We start from the raw sequence: 6861 nt of genomic DNA, 5'->3' as shown, positions 1-6861 counted from the left end.
CTGTGCTCGCCTAAGTTATAAAAATCCTACTGAGTGAAGAGAAACCCTCTCACTCGGGGGCTTAGCTGCAGTCCAAGCACTCGCCTAAGTTATCAAAATCCTACCGAGTGGTAAGCCAGGCTTTCACTCGGAGGCTTAGCTGCAGCCCTATGCTCGCCTAAGTTATAAAAATCCTGCCGAGTGAAGAGTAAACCTCTCACTCGGGGGCTTAGCTGCAGCCCAGTGCTCGCCTAAGTGGACTGAAGAATAAGTCGATTGCAGTAAAGGCGCCTTGCTTTGAACCTGCAAAAGACATTTCGAGCCAAAGGCAATCGTATTCAAGCACCAAATTCAAGTTTGAATCGATATCTAAAGGAACCGAGAGTGCTCAGGCGTTAAGCCTGTTAAGGTTTATCGATTACAATTCCACTCGGCATACCGAGGCAAATTTAAAGCGTCGAGCCAGAAGAAGTTTTTTACCCCTCCTGTGGAGGGCTGGAAGGTGCGACGAATTCATCAAGGTCGATTCCGTCGGCGATCCGAGTGGCAGCTGCAAGGAAAGTTTCCATAAAGGACCTGAAGTCGTGTTTCTTGGTGTTGGCCACCCGAAGAGCCGCCAGCTTCTCTTCTCGCGCATCTTTACAGTGGACTCGGGCAAGACACAGAGCAACATCTGCACCACACCGAGCCGAGGACTTCTTCCATTCCTGCACTCGACCAGGGATCGTGTTCAACCGGGCCATCAGCGACTCAAGGTCATTCTGAAGTGTCTCCTCAGGCCAGAGCGTCGAGTCGATGCGAGATGTGGCGGCCTTCAGCCTTGCGAGATAGTCCACGATAGCTGCAACACGAGACTCCAGTCGGAAAACATCCATGGCAACTTCGTCGTTCACCGGAGAATTGACAGGGTCGAGGTTTGGCTCCAGCCGGCTAGTTTCTTCTTCAAAGTTTTGACAAAATTCTACAAGGATGATCACTAAGTCAAGGGGATGGTCGAATGAAAAAACCACAATTGGAAATGTTTGCCAAGCATAGAGGTTTACCTTCAAGCATAAGAAACAGCTTCTTGGCAAGACTACTCAGGAAGGCCTCCAGTTCAGTTTTCTTCCCAGTCAATTTGCTGACTTGGTCGGTCAGGGCAGCTTTATCAGTTTTTAGTCGACTGATCTCCTTGTTGGCGATCCCAAGAGCAGCTTTCAGATTGGTATTGTCTTGTTCAAGCTTGGTGACTGAAACTAACTTCTCGTCAGCAAGCTTGATCTTCTCAGCGAGTTCGAGGTCTTTCTTCTATTGGGCCTCCCTTACCTTACCTGCAAGTTACAGCAAGGTCAGATTTTGAAACAAGCAAGGGGAAAAGCAGTCGTCAAGGTCTCACCAAACATACCTTCGGTCTCCTCCTTTGCCTTCGTCAGCTTCTCTTGAACCAGCTTCAAGCTCAGCTCGAGTTGAGTGTGCTTGTTTTCCAGCTCAGAGTAGCGAGCCACAAGATCACAGGAATTCTGCGAAGAACCAATCGACTAAATGTCAAATATAATTCACTTCCGAGTGAAAAAGGAAAAAACACGCGTTTCTAAGACTACAGCCGAATACAAGCATTCGACCGTAGTCTCGGGGACTACACCCAGTGGGTGCACTCAGCGTGCCCCCACTAATTCTGTTGAAGACAAAGTCGACCAGTCGACCTCAGAAAAAAAAAGAAAAAAAAGAGAGATGTATTCTTTAAGACTGTAATCAACTGCAAGCAGTCGACCACAGTCTCGGGGACTACACCCAGTGGGTGCACTCAGCGTGCCCCCACCGGTTTGTGAAATCCAGGCGACATAGTCGACTGACAGAAAGATTGACATCATAAAGCCTAAGGCCGACTGCCAGCAGTCGACCTTAGCCTTGGGGACTACACCCAGCGGGTGCACTCAGCGTGCCCCCGCTCACACGGAGTTTAATCGACACACCCAGTGGGTGATTACTATAAAGTCCGGGAAGGAAAAGTTTTTGGTAGCATATCCAACAGAACAAACAGTGGTTGACTGACCTGAACATTGCTTTGAAGGGCAGAACTGGCGTCATAAGCTGCCTGGCTCGCATCCCGGATGGTCTTTAATTGCTCCATCATGATTCCTGCCTGGCGTATCGCTTCCTTCGCCGCGCCAGCTTGGTCCTCTGGGACGTGGTGCATCGTGAAGAGGGAGGGCTGCTGAGCACTCGTCAATGGATCTGCGAAGGACACCGTGTGTCGAGTGGTGTTCTCTTCCTCCGCAATCAGAATCTCAGGCGTCGTCACGTCCTGGGGCACCTTACTGGCGGGCGCTTTCCTACTCCTCCTGCGCTTCAGTGGTTCTTCATCCTCATCATCATCAGGGAGATTGATAACAGTATTGGGTGGAGCTACGGAGAAGAATCAGGATCAGAGATCGCGAGTCAGTCGACTAAGAACGGCGTTAAGAATACAGTACCTGGGTTCGAAGTTGTTGCGTCCTCCATCTCATGGTCATCAGCCCGGGCTGAGGTTTCAGAAGTAGCAGCACTGCAACTCCAAAGGATCAGTCGACTAACTTTAGCGTCGACCAGAGACAAAGTTCACACAAAATAAGAAGACTTAAGCAGCACGATTACCCTGATATGGTGGGGATAGACACCTTCATCTTCGGCAGGAGCTTGATCGGCTTCGACGAGGCCGCCCTGGGCTGCTTCGGCGCCTTTTCAGTCGGCACCGGAGAGGTGGTCCGGGGGCGCTTGGTCGACTGAACAACGGTCGCAACCCCCTTGCCACGTTCAGACGAAGGGTCGTGGACCAGCTTCGGCCGCCTTTCTGAGCGCGGTGGTACGACCTCCTCCTCCTCTTCTTCCTCGTCCTCAACGTCATCTTCATCGCCGTCATCATCATCATCATCGTTGTCATCCTCTGCAACGTCCGAGTCCCATTCCTCCTCTTCCTGGCTCTCGCCCCCGCTCGCCTCACCCTCCTCAGTCGGAGCTTGAGCCCCATTGGGCATCGAGTACAGCTCGGTGAGAGCCTAGCAGATATCAAGACAAGGATCAGTCGACCAGTCGGCAGGATAAACGGAAATGAATGCGACAAGAACGCAGTGGAGAGCAGAGCAAGTGTACCTTGTTTGGATCGCTGTTATGGTCGAGTGGAGGAATCCTTCTGGCTCCGCGTGGGTTATCCTTATTTCCGGTAACGGCTACCATCCATCTTTCCAGAGTGACGTCGTCGACTGCTTCCGGATGGACTCTAGTCTCGTCTTCAGTCCCACAGTACAACCACATGCAGTGGCTCCGGAACTGAAGGGGCTGGATGCGACGCCTAAGGAAGACCTCCAGGAGATCCATGCCCGTCACTCCCTCCCGAACCAACTGCACCACGCGCTCCATCAACATCTTCACGTCGGCTTTCTCCTCCGGAATCAACTTCAGAGGGGAGGGCTTGTTCACTCGGTCCATGGTAAACGGAGGGAGTCCACTCGACTGCCCTGGCGTCGACTGGACCTGGCAGTAGAACCAAGTCGACTGCCAGCCTCTGACGGACTCGGGAAAGGTCATGGGCGGGAAGGTGCTCTTATTCCTCACCTGGATCCCCAGACCCCCACACATTTGGACAACTCAGGTTTTCTCATCACCTGGGCTCGCCTTCTTCACGGTCTGAGAGCGACACGTGAATATATGCTTGAACAAACCCCAGTGCGATCGACAGCCCAGGAAACCCTCATACATGGACATGAACGTGGCAAGATAGGCAATAGAGTTTGGGGTAAAGTGGTGGAGTTGCGCTCCAAAGAAATTCAAGAAGCCACGGAAGAAAACACTCGGCGACAAGGAAAATCCACGATCAACATGGGTGGCCAAGAGCACACACTCACCCTCTTCTGGCTGGGGCTGCCACTCCTTCCCCGGAAGCCTCGCCGCTCCATGAGGGATCAAGCCCTCGTTGGCCATGTCGAGGAGGTCATTCTCTGTGATGGTCGACTGGATCCAGTCTCCTTGGACCCAGCCCTTCGGCAGGCGGGATCTGGACGAGGACCCGCCGCGGCTGGTGGATCTCCCCTTCGCCTTCTCCGACGCCGACGCCTTCTTCACACGTTCCAGCGCCGTCGTCTTCTCCTTGGCCATGGTTGCCAGCGAGATGCGCGTGGAGAAGTTGTGCGGGGGCGAGGGCGAGCGCGCTGGACGGGGACGAAGGGAGCAGAGAGAGAGAGAGAATGCTGAAGCACAGTACAGAAATCCTCGCCGGGCGCATTTATAAGGTCCCTTCCGAGTGGATGACAGGTGGGCCCGGTCGATCTAATCATATCCAGGAACAGTTATGCAGACGGGATACGTGGCGAAAAAAGCGGTGCGGAGATCGAGGCGTCTATGTCCCGTCCCATACGAACGCCGCGGTCCACCCCGCTTCGCGCGCGTCCCCAAATTTCGCATCCCGCGGAATCCGCGAACAGCAGATCAGTCTGTCAGACACGGGGTTTCCGGCGATCCGTCGCTCGGAGATCGTCGAAGCCCGAAAGATCACTCGACGCAAGAATAGAATGGATCGAGTCGACTGAAGACAAGTTGCTCACTGTCGACGAAGAGATTCTTTGGTCCAGGACAACGCACGACCAGAGCGCAAAGGTTAATCGGAAACGACATCAATTCCTTCCTCACTCGAAGCCTCAATCCATTCGGGGGCTAATGATGGGGTTATGTACCTAGGGTAGGGTCATGGACCTGATCTAAGTACCTTACCCAAGGACACCCTTAGAAGAAGTCGCCTTCCAGTCGACCAACGAGGGACACACTCGACTGACTTGAAGGACTCGACCACGAAGACTCACTCGACCATCAGAAGGTCAAGAGGCACTCTGTACTGCAACGGCTTGTAATTAAGTAGACTTTATGATAGTAAAGGCACTTTATGTGGGACGTTACCAGTAACGCCCCAGACTTAACTCACCTTAAACCCTCTCCTACGTGGGCTGGCTGGGGTCCTGGCGCACTCTATATAAGCCACCCCCCTCCACAGGTAGAAGGGTTCGGCACCTTGTAACTCGTATACTCATAATCCACTCGACCGCCTCCGGGCTCCGAGACGTAGGGCTATTACTTCCTCCGAGAAGGGCCTGAACTCGTACATCCTTTGTGTTTACAACCTCTCCATAGCTAGGACCTTGTCTCTCCATACCTACCCCCCACTCTACTGTCAGGCTTAGAACCACGACACTACGTTGCCCAACAGTAGGATTCCCCCTCGGGGCGCACCCCATGAGGCCGGCCAGCCCCCTCCTCCACTCCTTTATATACGGGGGAGGGGCACCCCATAGACACGCAAGTTGATTTCTTAGCCGTGTGCCGTGCCCCCCTCCACAGTTTTCCACCTCAGTCATATTGTCGTAGTGCTTAGGCGAAGCCCTGCGTCGGTAACTTCATCATCACCGTCACCATGCCATCATACTGACGAAACTCTCCCTTGGCCTCAGTTGGATCTAGAGTTCGAGGGACGTCACCGAGCTGAACATGTGCAGACCGCGGAGGTGCCGTGCGTTCGATACTTGATTGGTTGGATAGCGAAGACGTTCGACTACATCAACCGCGTTACTTAACGCTTCCGCTTTCGGTCTACGAGGGTACGTGGACACACTCTCCCGGCTCATTGCTATGCTTCTCCTAGATAGATCTTGCGTGATCGTAGGCAAATTTTTGAAATACTACGTTCCCCAACAATCATTGGCCAATCGATGGAAGTGCAAAGGCTCTTTGATAGTTCTTCTGTTAACCACTTGCATGCGCACCTGATCATGGACTATGGGCGCAATCTCTGCAACTGAAGAACCGTTAATCCATCTTCCGGGCTCTCCAAACCGCCTTACTCTAATTTTTTTAGTGTTTCTATCACCCTCCTTAAGCCATGTGATCCTTGATGTTTGCATCCACATCATCTCCTCCCGATAAATAAACTCATTCATTTTGTCCATGATTCTCCTAATATCCTCTGTGTCGGCGTTCATGTCCATAAGCTCCTCGAGTTGGGACCTAGACTTGGCCAATTCTCTAGCCACGCTACCAAACTTCTTATTGCCCCACGCGCTGGAGTTGCCATGGTCTCTCTAAGAGCTTCGTGGAGCTTGTCCAGATTATCAACATAACCAACATAATCCCATGCATCCTTGATTACTTCTAGAAGTGAGGACTCACATTCCCAGAATACCTTGTATGTATCTCCTAGCTTTTGGGCCAACCTGACTGGCATCAGGCTCTCCTTTCAATACCAAGGTGGTATGACCAGAACAAGGAAACACAACATGCCGCACTTGATAGAACGGAAAAATATTGTTCCACGCATTAGTAGTTGTCGCTTTATCCAAACATACTTTAACGTTACCAGCACCAGTCGACATGTTATCATAGGTAAAAGGAATACTCTTGAAACACAAATCAACAAGTTCACAAACTTCAAGTGTGTCCTAAAAAGCAACCATTTGTGGTTTCGGCCTAGGGGTATTGGATAGATGCTCAAAGTCCCATAGAGCTTTGTTAAAATCGCCAATAACGAGCCACAGCTGGTCACCGACATTCTTCAATCCCACAACTTAGTCCACATTAAATGTCTATTTTTAATACGGGGTTCACCATATACAAAAGTAACTCTCCATTGTGTTGCATCAACATGTACCTTGACCAATGCATTAATATATCTATCATCTCTGTCCAGCACCTCTACTACACACACTTCATGCCAGAACAATGCAAGTCCTCTACTCAAACCATCAATGTCAACTCCTTCAAAACCCTTCAAACCGAGACGAGATCGAATTCATCTCATCTTCACTGCCTTTTGTCTAGTTTCACAAAGGAACACCATTGTGGGGGATGCGACTGAGCTATGGTCGCAATCTCGTGAACCCTCCC

This window comes from Triticum dicoccoides, chromosome 5A, assembly GCF_002162155.2.
Source record: "Triticum dicoccoides isolate Atlit2015 ecotype Zavitan chromosome 5A, WEW_v2.0, whole genome shotgun sequence".
In the NCBI taxonomy this organism is placed as follows: Eukaryota; Viridiplantae; Streptophyta; class Magnoliopsida; order Poales; family Poaceae; genus Triticum; species Triticum dicoccoides.
The sequence above is the reverse complement of the archived record's forward strand: the minus strand, read 5'-3'. Positions refer to the sequence as shown.